Here is a 15,722-nt window from a genome sequence, read left to right on the forward strand (position 1 = left end):
ATTAACAAAATGGACCAAAAATATGGCCAAAAGCTAAGCAACAAAATCGCACAACAATTATACAAAAATTAACATGTAAATGATACAAAAGCAATTCAAACATTAGTGCAAAAATTAACCTAAAAAAATAATACTATTTTTATGAGTTTTTTGTTAATAAGGGAAATCTAATTCAAGCCTAATTATACTAACATCTATTAATCCTAAAACTAACATTTTTATTGTTTTCTATGTCATTTAATTACACCAAAAAATGATGGAGAACAAACTAGTTAAAAAACACTAAATCTAACATGAATTATGCACACAGGGGGTTTAAGTGTAAAACAGTGGTGCAGTCAATAGATCTGCGCACAAGGCCCAAAGGAGTGGCCCAAAATGGTTGTTTTTGTATAGTTTTTCAGAAAGCACAAAAATGCAGGGAAATGCAATGGGCTAAAGGGGGTGCATGAACAGAGATTCGTGTGAGAAGCCCATGGAGTATGATCCAACAACAATTATTTTCAGATTTTATTAAAAGTTAAAAAAAACGATTAATCGAATAAAGAAAAATAAAAAAAGAAAAAAAAGGAATAATTGAGATTGGGATTAGGGTTACCACGTAACGAATGTTCAAGTTCCTCTTCCTTGGCCGAAAACGACGAACTCCCTCGAATCTCCCTCGCCGGAAACTCTCGCAGCGCCACCGTGATGACTACGGCACGATGGTCTTCGTTCTCTATTCCGCTCACACTTTCCATCTCCGAGCTTGGTTATCTTTCGGTTCGAACTCTCACTCAGTCTGTCTCCGATTTGAACCTCTGGTGTGAAGATTGAAGCAAAGAACGAACGATCAGAGGGGAGACTCCGAAGCTTGTTCGCGTGCGAAATGAACGCAGGAACACGATGGAGTTCTTCCAGTGAGTTCTGAGTTCTCTAACTTCTTCTCTTCGTGAACTCCTTCTTTTTTTCTGTTTTTGATTCTTCTTTTCTCGACTTCTGAATATTTGCGTTTTCGTTGTTTGTTGTTGATGAAGATGAAGATGATATAGTCTGAAGATTGGAGATGATTGTTGGATGTGGATATCGATGCAGGTTGATGACGATGGTACTCTGCAGTGAAGGTTATGGAGATTTTTGAAGTGTGTGATTGAAGATGATGAAGGGATGAAGGTTCAGATTAATGAAGTTTGGAATGAAGAAGCTAGTTGAGAGAGTTTGAAGATTGAGAGTGGAAGTGAAGGGAAAATGAAGAATGGTTGAGGGTGAGATGGCGTGAAGCAGCGAATGGTGGTGAAGAAGATGGTGAAGAATCTGGAAGAGAATGAAGGTGATGGGGGAAGAATGAATCGAGAGAATCCAGAAGAATGGTGGGGAAGCTGTTATATAGAAGTTCTCAGGTAACTAATCTCTGATTTTCTGTTGTTAGATTTCAGTTACAAATTGGTTATGAATCTGTTATGAAGCGGTTAGAATCAGTTATATCTGTTAGAATTCGTCAACTAAAATGTTAGTTGGTTTTGAAACTGTTAGGAAGTTAGTACTGAGTTGGAAGTTAGTTACGAATCGGTTAGAGGGTTGGTTGTTATTTCTGTTAGATGGTTGTTGTTGTTGAAAGTATAGAAAGTTAGGGTGGGTTCTGTTAAGTTTTGGTTAGTAGAAAGTGTTGGTAATTGGCTATGGTTTATAACAGTTAGAAGTTAGTCATGTGTGTATGAATGCTAACTTTTGAATGTTTTTGGATCTTGGTTTGGAATGTGGCATATATGACACAAGGCTGCGGACTTGATTAGGTTTTGAATACTGACTTGTCTTCTTGCTGGATTTTTTATGATAATGCAGGTTCCCCGATTCCGAATCATTTTGAATTGTTGGAGTCGCGGCTGAGGTTTTGACCGGCATGTACTCTTGCTGGATGTGCAGGGCTCACATGGGTGCTATTGTTAGCTTTTGTTTGTTATTTTTGAATTGGTTTTTGGTCTGACTTTCGACATTGTGCAGGTACGGTTTGAAGACTAAACAGCTCTGGTTTTTCTTGTAGTTTGAAGTATATTGCAGCCGGTTTTGAACCTTGTTTGGAACGGGACGAGAACTTTGGAGAATGGACTTGGAATGATGATAGCATAAGCGAGAGCTTGGCTGCCAGTATTAGGCTTTTTTGAACGTGGCTCGGTTTCTATCGTATTGGGTGCAGAACCTTTTTTACAAGCTGGAAATAGGTTCCAATGATCAAAATTTTGTAATTTTCTTATACTGTTCTTGCATAATAATACCCTTTAGTATTATATGGAATTGTGATGAAACTTGGTATGCTAATTTAGAGATTGTGATGTAATCGGGACCTTGCATAAGCTCTTTTGGTATTGGAATCATCCATGTAATTTTTCCTTCTTTTTTTGTGTAAGAATGTAATAAGTGCAACAGTGCTCGCTTAAGGATTTTTTTGAATGATAATTTTGAATACAGTTGTGGGATATTTGAATTATGAGTGAATATATGAAGTTGAACCATTTTGACTTGAGTGACATTTCCTTTGTATGTTAAATGAACTTAGGCATCTTGAGATCATGTCTTACGACTTTGCATCATGGCGATTTGGACTTGATGAATGAAGTCGGTGAAAACTTTGAATGCTATTTCAATTCTCAAATGATCCTGAATTAAATCTCCAATATAATTCACCTTGTATTGCAATCAACAAATAATTGGGAGAAATGATAATCCCTTGATCGAAGACAATTCACAACCTCATTTCTTGCACCGTGAGTCTTAGCTTGAACCAAACTGTCTTGAAAGAAATTTGAATAGTAGAATCAATCATATCATCGAATCAAATTCATCCTCAAATCATTGTGAATCTAATTCAATCTCAATTCCTTGATTCAAACCAAACTACCAACAAATTGAACATATAGTAGTGCCTTGAATACAATGCTCTCTTTAAGCTCATAATCTTGTATCATGATTCGTTCTCTTTGCACTCCACTTCACAAACCCCTTGACTCAATGATTACAAACGGAATATCCTGAGGAATCCTTTGGATGAAGACAAGACTTGAAGCATAGGGGACCATCTTAGTATAAGTCTGGTGAACCTTAGTGGATTTAACAAATTCCGACGCCGCGCCTAATAACCATTATCCTCTTATTATCCTCTTGGCCTTGATGAATCTTCATAGAGGAAAACCCTTGTAACTTCAGGAGAAAGAAATCCACAATGGCTTCCAAGATCCTTGTTTCAAATGCAAAATTATTGATCAATGATGCATGATGTGTTAGATGACTTAAGGAGGTATGTACATGAGATTATGAAATGCATAAGCCTAAACCAGATAAAAGTTAGGGGTAGGACAAATTTGGGGTATGACAGTGGGATAATCCTCAAGCAATACCCTAGAATTCTGAAAGCTAAAGACTCTGTGTGTAAGAGGGAGAGTGCTTTGTCCTTCCACTATAAGCTGCTCCAAAGGTCAGATGACATAACATCTGCTGGGACATCACAAACCAGCAAATCTGTGAACAAATCCTCTCTTATTGCTGAGCTGAAAGAGACTAGTAAAGAGTTGGACAATAGGAAGATGAAGCTTGAAAAGCTCATTCAAAGACTTGAGCAGTCTGCAGATGATGATCATGCTGGTGGAAGTGATGGTGAAACTAATGATGAAGAAAATGGTGCTGATAGTGGTGATGATGAAGAAGCTGAGGATAATGAGGGTGCTGAAGAGACTGGGAGTAGTGATGCTGGTGAAGAGACTGGTGGCTCTAGTGATGAAGAGACTGGTGGATCTGACAATTAGCCCTACTTCATTTATGTTGTTTTCTCTTTTGACTGACTTGGTGTTTCTCTTTTTGTACTTTTGTTTTGGTTTGGCTTCCTTTTGTGGCTAAAAAGGGGGAGTAATGGATATTTTCTGGTTTCTGGTCTCTGACAATGGATATTGGTATTCTGTAACAGATGGTTAAATAGCTGTTTTCTGGTTTTTCTGGTGATTAAACAAGCTGGTTGTTGTTTCCCTTTTGCTACAGAATTTATTTTTCTGTATTCTTGGTGTTGTGATCTGCTGCTTGTGCTCTGATATTATATGGTTACATCTATCCTTGTTTTAGCCAAAAATTTGCCAAAGGGGGAGTTTGTAGATGTTGTTGATTGGCTGTAATTTTTGGTAAAACTCATTGTGATATTATCATGTCAAAACTGATGTCATGACATGCATTCTACTGTAGTGAAATCTTTATTTGTGCAGGCCTTTACCTGATGTCAAGGCCGATGTCATGACATCCGTAGCTGTTACATCTTATTCTGTTACTAATTCTGTTTGTGTGATCTGTTAAGATCCTATGCGCCTTACTTGGAAATATTGGACTGCGCCTCACTTGGAAATATTAGATTATGATCTGTTTGATCTTTTCAAGGACGTCTTTAATTGCTCTTATTTTGGTTCCTTGATTTGTGGAAATTTGTTTAATTAGGTTAAAGACTAATTTGGATCCAAGGCCCAGCTGCTGCGTTTTGAAGGCTATATATATTATGAAGAAGCTGCAGCCCGTGTACAGTTTTTCTAAGAGAAGTTTTAAGAGGTTTTCGTTATTAGGGTTTTTAAGTTCTAGCTTTCTTGTGAGCCAAACAATCATCATGATGATTGTCTTGGTCTAGGTGTTTTTGTTTGAGTTGTAAGAGGTACTTGAACCTTTTAAGCAAGAGTATCATTGTTCTTGATTGAAGCTTTTAAGCAAGATCAAGTTGTGTCCTTGAAGTGTGTCTTCTATTCATATTCGTTGAGTGTTATTCATCACTGCTGTGATTGAGGGGGAGTGAGTGGAATCTCTGATCTAAGTAGTATTAGGTTGAAGTTGCATTGGGTAGATATTAAGTGAAAGGTGTAATCTTGAACTGTATTACTCTAAATTGATACTACTTATAGTGGACTTCCTCCCTGGCTTGGTAGCCCCCAGATGTAGGTGTGTTTGCACCGAACTGGGTTAACAACTCTCTTGTGTTGTTTGTTATTTGTTTGTTTCTTTCTTGTTCATTGGTTTAAAATTATTCAGATAGTAGTGTCGTGACATCCTATTCGACATCAAGTATCTGACTCCAGAATTTCAATCTTGACCTAATCAATTTGCTCAAGACATCTCCCACACAAGGATTGATCAACAGTGAAATTTCAGGTCATCACAATGGAATTTTGAACTATCAGGGACTGAAATCAGGGATCACATTTGGGAAACCCTTAAAGGCTCCAGGGCATCACTCAAAGGGTTCAATCATCTTCAAATAATCCCTATGTCAATATCCAATGGAAATTGTACTTCAATTCAAGAGCCACAGTCATCAATTTCATCAGGTTCATAATTAGGGTTTTTGACCTAATTCATCTGAACAACCGACTTTTTAATCAGGAAATGGTGCCACAACTCAAACCATGGCTCAAGATCCTCTAATACCTCAATGTGATCCATTCATACCATTCATTTGGTGAGGATAGCTTGATTCACCTGAAATCTCCAGAGACGCGATTCACTTGAAAAAGTCAACTGTACAAGATTACCCTTGACTTTTTGGAAATTTGGTCAACCATGACTTTTGAAGTTTTAAATCATCAATATATGATATTTTAAGTCATTTGATCAAGAAAAATCAAGAAAATCAATCAAGAATCAAAAAGTCAAAAGTTTGACTTTTCATACTTAGAAAATTTTCTAAGTGTTTTCAAGGGTTTTTTTTCCAAACTTTGGAAGGGAATATCTCAAAATTTCACCTACAAACTGAAAAAAACTTCCAAAATGAAAGTTGTAGATTTTGATCCAATGAACAACTTTGTCACATATAATTTTTTTCCACAAGATTAACCATTTGAGAGATATGGAGCTTCAAAGTTGGTATCTTTTGAAAAATTCACTAAAAACTTCAATTTTTTCAAAGTTCATGGATCTTTTTCACCCATTTCCTTAAAGATCTTGAAGAAGCTTTCAACTAGGGATTTGAAGTACATAACAAGAGCTTTCCAAAATGATCAAGAGCATGAAAAATTATGGAGTGGAGCTATGGTTTTGAATTTTTGTCATTAGAGGTCCTTATGCTAATATTTCAAACCATTTTCACAAAGTTATGAACACTATATAACCTATAATGCAAGCAATGACCTCTTGCAACTCCAAAGGGCAAGTTCCAAGCATTAAATATTGGATAGGAAAGAATCTCCAAGCACTTGAGATTTTTAACCATGGTTAAAGGTTTTAACCTTTTGCATTTAATGCAAAAGATGTCATTTTATCTCTTAATGCCAAATCACCAAAGATATTATCAACTTGCAAAGCTTGAAGTTCAGAATTCTTGGCCTATAAATAGAGGTTCAAAATCCATTCATTCTCACACCAAAACTTTCCAAAGCATAGGTTTTCTCTTTCTTTCTTAAGTTGCAAGTTTCATAGTTTACAAAGAGGTAGAAATCTCAACCTCTAAACCATTGAAGTTCTGGCCAAGATGGTGGCTCCAACAACTCATAAACATCATATGGGATGTTTTTGATCCTCTCATACACCCCAAAAACACCTAAACCTCAAAATCACTACCTCACTTCCATATATGCACATAATAAGCCTTATCATGCCAATTTTCATTCTAGCTTATTTTTGTCCAAGCTAATCATCCAAACACATTCCATATACCATATATGAACTATCCCAGTCATCATCCATGACCTGTAACACCAGAATCATCAAATTCGATTCATACTCCAAGGCTCTGCAGATCGGGTTCCATGGCTTTGCTCAGGTGAATTCAGATTGTTCCAAGCATCCAAACATGTTCCATAAGGTCCATTGAAGCTGTCCAGATCAAGAAACAACACCTGGAACCTCTCATTTGCAGAATTCGATTCTCAGTTTTGCCATTTTTCAAGGTAAATGCTATGAACTTCAAACTCCATCATACATGCATCATAAAAGAAAAACTGCTTTGCCATCTTGTTTCTGCACTATAATGGATCAATAACCCTCAATCAATTGCATCATAACTTGCACATACATCATTTCACGATCAAATTCAGTTTTAGGGTTCTTCATGTTCATGCGAAAATTGATTGTCTTAGAGTGAAAATAAATGAATTATGAGGGTACCATCATGATCCTTGTGAAAAACCGGGTGAGATAGACCCTTCACTTGATCAATATAATCCAGTTTTAAAGATTTTCAAAAATCAGTTAGGGTATTGTTCTTGGCGCCAGATTTGGTTTGAAAAATTCAAATTCTTGATTTTAAATATAATTAATTCAACGCGTGTATATTACAAGCCACAAGCGTGGCTCAGTTGGCTTTTGTTTTAAGTAGTGACCTCAAGGTCACGAGTTCAACTCCCTATGGGACCAAACCCTTCTTTTTATCACTTATTTTCTTTGGTTTTTTACATAACTTCATTTAATTAATTAACCAACCAAATCAATTCATTTTAACTTCATTTTTTGTACACTTCTCATTTAACAGATATATTTTATGAATATAAAAAAAAAATCCCAAAAAAAATATTTATTTGATGCATTTTTATTAGGTTTAGAATGACTTGTTTTTAAGTGTTTTTTAATACTTTAAAATAGTTTTTTTCACTTGATTTTCAAAACCTAATCACTTGTAAATATTTTGTGATCAAACCCTAATCACTTGGGTCTTAATTAAGCATAAACTTTGTCTTTATCTTAATTAAATTGACCTTTCTTTCAAAATTCAAATTGTTTTTCAATAAAACGATCAATCTTTTTCAAACGACAAACCTCGCACTTTTTAACAAAACAATCAACCATGTTTTATGAAATAAAACATGGGCCTCCTTTAAGGTATAAGTCCCAAGCCCTTTTGTAAATATACATTTACATAGCCATGAATAAACTCAATGGGCCTCTCCCCGAGTATAAGTCCCGAGCCCCGTGTACATAAACTGATCATCCTTACAGGTATATTTCTTTCATAAACTCCATTGTACACACACACCTTGTTCATCTTTGTTCATGTACTTGTTCATATTTGTTCCTACTTGTTCATATTTGTTATCATGTTATATATACTTGTTCAACTTAGTACAACACCAGGTTCCCCATAGCCTCCTATTGGGCTTCGTGCAAAGAATCTCCCTAGTTTAGGTTAGGACATAGAGTATGGTTTCCCGGTGAAATCGCTCTAAGAGCTCAAACCAACTATACCATGCCTCCTCTTGGGCTTCATACAAACGACTTGTCCCTCCCATATCCTCCTCTTGGGCTTACAATACAAGGACCCTCGATTGTCCCTCCCATAGCCTCCTCTTGGGCTTACAATGCAAGGACCCTCGGATAGCCTCCTCTTGGGCTTCGTACAAGGACCCACGGGCTTCTTAAAAGCATCCCCAATATCCAAATCAAATACCCTAGGAGATTAGACATATATCATCTCTATGATAGGAGTATCTCTTCTATATCATCACAAACAATTAAAACTCAACTTTTTTGCCACAAGGCTGGATAATCAATCAAACCTTTTGCCACAAGGCTGGCTTATCAAAACTTTTAGTCACAGGGCTGGCTTATCAAAAGTTTTTGCCACAAGGCTGGCTTATCAAAACTTTTTGCCACAAGGCTGACTTATCAAAAGTTTTTGCCACAAGGCTGGCTAATCAAACTTGTTTTTGCCACAAGGCTGGCTAAACAAAAACATCTTTATCATTCTAAGAACCATAAGTGGCACAGCCCAAGTCTTATAATGAAAAGATTTCAAACAAAAATTAAACAGATGTATGTGATGATATAGATTAGATACATCGAGCATTAAGATGACGTTTGTCTCTTATCCTTTGCTTCCACTAGCATAAGTGGGAACTACGATTGCTCTGACTTTCTCAACATCCCTTTGAGAATACGTAGGCATAAGGTCTTATCCTTGGCGAGCAAGACTTCTCCCTCAAACCACTCAAATCTTAGCACCCGTAGACCCCGAGCTACAAATGCTCTGATTCCCTCTAAGGGATATGTATGCAGAAGATTGCGATGATCTTTGCAAGCATAATCAAACAAACACCTTAGGTCCCACATATCTCACAACAGAAAACCTCCCTAATAGCATAGAATGAAATACACAGACAAACATAACAAAGAAACCTATAGAGTACTATAGATACGTTGGGTGCTAATACCTTCCCTTCGTATAACCAACCCTCTTACCCAAGATCTCTCCCCCACTTTTGCATTGCTTTTAATTTTGTGTTATTTGCTTTGCATATCTTTTAAGGTTATTGCAACTTTTTTCCTTTTCCTACTTTGGAAATAATAAAAAGTTTGGTCGTGACAAAAAAACAAAATCATTTTCTTGAGCACTCGAGCCCAAAGAAGGTATCAGGTGTCTCATCCCGATTTTCACGCGACAGAAAAATGGCGACTTCACTGGGGACCGATTAACTTTTTATTGTTTCCAAAGAAAGGGTTAATTCTAATTGTTATGTTTTTCATTTCAATTCTTGTTACATGTGTGGTTCTATTACTTGTGTGGTTCTGTTACAAGTGATACATTATGGACAAATCCTATCCCGGATTAAGTACACAAAAGAAAAGAAAATTTTCCAAAAAAAAATTTAGAGAATTTTCTTTGCAAACATTATAGGATTAAGTTATGGAGTGGGTAAAAAGGCATACCAAGAAGTACGGTTTCAAAGCACCTAATGTGGAAAGACTGAGAAAGTTGGCATCTTTTGTACAAGATCCTTCCGATTTTAGGAAAAGCCATGGAAAGCTTTTGCCTATCTTAAACACTCACATAGATGAAGGACTTCTCAAAACTCTGGTTCAGTTCTATGATCCCGTCTACCGATGTTTCACCTTTCCAGACTATTAGTTGGTACCAACCTTGGAAGAATATGCCAATCTTTTGGGTATTCCTGTGTCTGACAAAATACCTTTCAATGGTTTGGAAGCCATTCCTAAGTCACAAGTCATTGCAGCAAGTATCCACTTGAAGAAATCTGAAGTAGAGAGCAATTGGACTACCAAAGGAAACCTTCCGGGTTTGACTTCGCAGTTTCTAATAAAGAAAGCCTTTGATTTCATCGAAATTGGTTGCATGATAGCTTTCGAAGCTATACCAGCCTTGCTCATCTATGGGTTGGTTCTGTTTCCCAACTGTCGCTACCGCGAAAATTAACAGAGTCGCCACTAACATATTTGTCCTAAAAAGGAAAGGAATGCCAGCAAATCACAAAACAACGGTCTCACGACCAGAGAAAAAGGGTAAGGGAGTCGGTTACGCGAGGGGAAGGTGCACCCCTCGCACCCATCGTACTCAATGGTATCCACGCATGTGTCTAAAACTATGGGTGTGTAACAAATCTACGCTAATCTGGACTAAAATGAATGCAGAATGTAGGGAAAAGAAAGGAGTTATGCTCGCACGGGCCCTACCCCGCTGCCTACGTATCTGTTTTGCAGAATCAGAGCTACCGTAGCTCGGCTAACTAGTTTCTGTTTGTTTTGTGTTTTTTAGGTGAACGAGTTACATTCACACTCCGCTGCTCGACCTTTGGAGACTTATGCTTGGGAATGGAGCGGAAATAACAAGCTCTTAAGAAAAGAAAATCAAAGAGTGTGGTTTGTGTTTTACAGAATGCATGAGGAAAGCCTAAGCTAAAGGGGAAAGCTTTCTACTTAATGTTGTCATAGAAAGGGTACAAGTCTAAGCTAAGGTAACAACCTATGGGGGAAAAGGCGAAAGCAAACAATAATATGACACAAACGAGCTCCGCTCATAAAGCAAACAAAACGAACGGTACTGACCGAGTGGTAGAAAAGCGGTCCCGCCATAACCAAGGGGAGCGAATCACCCGAGTCAACCAAGCATTAGACCTCGCGAAAATGATCGGGCCATAGACAAGAGGAGCGGATCCCTCTCAGCAACCAAGCCGTCACGGATCGGAAAGGAAAACGGTGCGTGCGTACACCGAGCGTCAACGCCGAGCGACGCGAGCTATAGGAAGTGCGGGGGTCCGGCTGCATGAACCATTTTCCTGACATATTCGATAACAAGATCTTGTGCTGGTTCGGAAGCAAGCGACGCGTAGCGTGCGCATACCGAACGGACTCGATGAGACTGGGCGGGGGTTGATTGCTAACCCTTTCCGCATGCCTTCCATGAGGACTTAACGGAGTGCCATATAGGACTTATTACACCGTGACTCCCTGCCGCAAAGCACAAATGTAAACATACCAACAAAAATAGAGCCTCTTTCGAGGGCTTGGCCAGATGCATGTCTAGGTCCTACTTCTCATGTTAAAGGATGATGCGAGAAAGCGATAAAGTGCGAGAGAAATAAAATGAAACGAAATCAATACCAAACGAATGATGATCCGTAAGCTAAAGCGAAGAGAGCGAGTAAACTAGGATCCCGCGAGCGAGCTAGCAAAAGCAACAACAAACATGTCAGCACTCCGATTAAAATTTGCATAAGCAATCAAGAGTCGGCGCGATGAAGGTAAATCACGCGCCAACGTGTGCATCGGGCACAACGAATATCATACACCTGCAAGGGAAACGGAAATCCAGTCAAACAAGCATAATGATAAAGGATGCGTGTAGAAACGCGAATCAGAGAAAGGATAAATGTCGTGTCCCCCAAATAAAGCGGAACACGAGAGCGGGTATCGACCTGAGCCTCCATGTTGCCTTGCATACTAGCACACACGTTAGAGATAACAAGACACCGCAATCGGAATTGCGTTATTGAATTATAAGCTACACCGAAAATGGACAACGAAACAGAAAGTGAACGCATAGCGAAAGCAAACAAGACAGCAACGTGGAATAGTATTCAAAAGCAAATCAAATATGTACACTAAAACTACGAAAGTCAAAACAAGTATTTACATGCACAACGGTACACCGAAACGGCAAAACCGGATAAAAACAGTGAAAACTAAACTCGTCAGAATTAAGCCAAAATTTTATGGTAGGCTAGAAACGTGCCAAAGAACTCAAATATGGAGTCAGAATTTACAAAATCGGCCCGGAAGCACGACTTTCGGAACAGGGGCAGTAGCGAAAACGGTAAAAATAAAGTTGGCCGAAACCGAAAATAAACTGTACAAACAGCTCCGAAAATATTATTGCGTTTGAAAAACATTATTTACATGCTCAAAAACGTCCTAAATCAAACGTTATGAGAAATTTGGTAAAGCCGACATACCGCGCGCGTAAGCTCAAAACAAGTAGAAATGCACCAAACAAGTGAAACAGAAAAATTTCAGCACCTCTAACACATCTATTATCACTTAATCAAACCATACAAACACTTGAAATCAACCAACAACCAAACATATCAATTTTCATGTCAAAAGTGCAACAAAAGGACCAATTTTCATGAGTTAAAAGGATGGAAACATAGTGCAATGGAGCCATGGAAAATTCTGCATAATAGTGATAATAAAACAGTCCCCAAAATACCTTGAAATCACATTTAAACATCACACAAAAAACTAGAACCCAAACACAGTTTGTTTATATATATTTCTCAAACATTTTTGTGAAGTAAAACTCAAGTACTAGCATGCTTTAATCACCACCATGACTCAACCTATGCCACATTTATTCATCATTACCAAACAACCAAAACTTCCAACAATTAGTACCAAACATGTCAAGCATTATTCATCAACCAACCAATCTAATACTCGAAAATCCGCACGAACATGAATCAAACAAACTTCCAGCACTTCATTCCTTTAAAACACACTATTTTCCAACCAATTTTCATGCTAAAACTTCATCAATTAGTAGCCGAAATTTTCAGCACTTAAGCACTTATGTCAACATGTTTTTTATGCATTTTCAAAGCACCAAGGCAACATCAAAACATCATTGAATTTCCAGCAACAATGCGTCATCAAAAAGTACCAAAAGTCAATAGATCAACACAAAATTCCAGCATTAATTCACTTGTGTTACCATGCTTTCTTATGCACTTTAAGATTCCAAATCAACATTCAAACTCACATAAAATTTTCAGCACCTTATATTAGTTCAAATTAGCAACAAGAGGCAACAATGTCCTTATCGATTAATAACAAGCAATATGAACAAACACCAACACATATATCATCAACCTTATGTCCAACTTGTACACCAATTATCATGTCTATGCCAGTCTATAATTTCAAGAATCATCACTACTTATCAATATTTATCTCACATAACTTCTCTCTTCAAGAATCAATGATTATCCATAAAACTCAAATTCAAGAATAGAAGCAATAAAGACAAACACCAGTAATCTCCAAATTTTAGCTTTCAATGCACATCTATGATCATGATTATACCCTTTTTTTAGATTTTTGCAAGTTGGAAAATCAAAATACAATAAGAAAATTAAAACAAGTATCACAATCTGCACATGCTTCATACTGATAACCGTCCCTTTTCTAATCAAAACAGATCCTAAGTCTCGTTTGGTTATACTATTTCACCACTCTAGGATTAAATGTTTTCTTTGATGAATCCAAACGCGGCCTTAAATCAATTTCTACATCTTAATCAAATTCACGTACACAGCCATCTTAAAGAAGAAGAACAAAAATACGGAAAAGCACTAAAGGCCTAATGCCACTTCACGCCACCGATCTAACTTAAACGTCCAAACCACGCTTCCAACTTTTTCGACGACGAAGACCACCGTCTACGGTGGTGTCGGCGATGCATCGAAACAAGACGAGAACAAAATACACAGTTCCGATGGAAATTGCACGTAGGTTTAGGATCTACATTTCTTATTACTAAATCCTACTCAATCATGACTTAAAACAGCGCACGAAAGTAACAAACAAGAATAAGAAGTTTAACAGCAAGATCTAAGTTACGTCAATGCATCGGATGAGGACCTCAGTCGCATATAAACTACACGATTCTTAGCACAAATCGAACCTAAACATGCAATACACATAAGAGATTACCGAGATCTTACCGGAACGGAAGATAAACCTTGTGTAGTTCTTCGGATAACTCTACAATAGCTCCATAAATCTTTGAGGACGATGAAGAATGCTCCGAAAACTTCGAATCTTGATGGAGAGTAGGAGCAATCGGAGAGAGAATCGAATTTGAACTTCAATCTGTAGATGTTGTTGATTGGCTGTAATTTTTGGTAAAACTCATTGTGTTTCTATCTTGTCAAATCTGGTGTCATGACATGCTTTCTACTGTTGTGAAGTTTTTCTTATGCAGGCCTTTACCTGATGTCAAGGCCGATGTCATGACATTCGCAGCTATTACGTTCTTTTCTATTACTATTTATGGTTATGTGATCTGATAAGATCCTATGCGCTTTATTTGGTAATGTTGGATTCTGATCTGATTCAAGGACGTCTTTGTTGGTTATTATTTTTAGTTCCTTGATTTATGGAAATTAGTTTTATTAGGGTTAAAACTAATTTGGATCCAAGGCCCAGCTGCTGTGTTTTATGAAGGCTATATATTCTACGAAGAAGCTGCTGATCACGTTAGGGTTTTTGGATTGAGAAGCTTTGAGAGTTCTTTGTTTTTAAGTTTTGCGTTCTAGCTTTCTTGTAAGCCAAACAATCATCATGATGATTGTCTTGGTCTAGGTGTTTTGGTTTGAGTTGTAAGAAGTACTCGAAGCTTTTAAGCAAGAGTACTATTGTACTTAATCAAAACTTTTAAGCAAGATCAAGTTGTGTCTTTGAAGTGTGTCTTCTTCTGTTATTAGTAGAGCGTTTTTCATCACTGCTGTGATTGAGGGGGAGTGAGTAGGATCTCTGATCTAAGAAGTTTTAGATTGAAGTTGCATTGGGTAGATATTAAGTGAAAGGAGTAATCTTGATCTGTATTACCTTGAATTAATATTACTTATAGTGGACTTCCTCCCTGGCTTGGTAGCCCCCAGATGTAGGTGTGATTGCACCGAACTGGGTTAACAACTTTCTTGTGTTGATATTCAGTTTACTTTCTGTTCATTTGTTTAAAAGCATTCAGATAGTAATGTCGTGACATCCTGTACGACATCGCGTGTCTGAGTCCAGAATTTTAATTAACATCAGAGCAGGCACCCTGCCTGTTTTTTTTACTGGGTGACATCTAGGGACAGTATTTTCTGGTACTATGGACAAAGAAGGTGGTGGATTTGTGATTAGACCACCCATTATGGATGGTTCCAATTATGATTATTGGAAACCTTGCATGGTGGCTTTTCTGAAATCCGTGGATAGTAAAGCATGGAGAGCTGTGAACAAAGGATGGGAACATCCTGTCATTACTGATAAAGATGGCAAGAAAACACTTAAACCAGAGGAAGAATGGGACAAAGATGAGGAGGCATTGGCGCTTGGCAACTCTAAAGCTTTAAATGCTTTATTCAATGGAATTGACAGGAATATATTCAGACTAGTACACCAGTGTGAACTAGCCAAAGATGTCTGGGATACCCTCAAGACTACTCATGAGGGCACCTCCAAAGTGAAGATGTCAAGACTTCAACTGCTAACTACGAAGTTTGAAAATCTAAGGATGAGAGATGATGAAAGTATTCAGGATTTTCATATGAATATTCTTGATATTGCTAATACCTTAGGAGCTTTGGGAGAGAAAATGTCTGATGAAAAGCTGGTAAGAAAAATCCTTAGATCCCTACCTAAGAGATTTGATATGAAAGTTACAGCTATAGAAGAGGCACAGGACATCAGCAAAATGAAGGTAGAAGAGTTAATTGGATCTCTTCAAACCTTTG

At 37.6% G+C, this 15,722-nt stretch overlaps 1 protein-coding gene across 1 annotated transcript in view; it reads right to left on the minus strand.

Annotated features, from left to right (window-relative positions):
• LOC131601660 (uncharacterized) overlaps nt 1–14,292 on the minus strand; it is a 52,824-nt gene extending 38,532 nt beyond the window's left edge. Inside the window, exons 1-2 of the mRNA XM_058873526.1 lie at nt 13,944–14,292; nt 11,323–11,510 (exon numbers count right to left, since the gene is read on the minus strand). The gene's annotated coding sequence lies outside the window, so the exon portion shown is untranslated. The remainder of the gene's footprint in view (nt 1–11,322; nt 11,511–13,943) is intronic.
• Between the last annotated feature and the right edge of the window lie 1,430 nt (nt 14,293–15,722).

Source organism: Vicia villosa, linkage group LG5, assembly GCF_029867415.1.
Source record: "Vicia villosa cultivar HV-30 ecotype Madison, WI linkage group LG5, Vvil1.0, whole genome shotgun sequence".
NCBI lineage: Eukaryota > Viridiplantae > Streptophyta > Magnoliopsida > Fabales > Fabaceae > Vicia > Vicia villosa.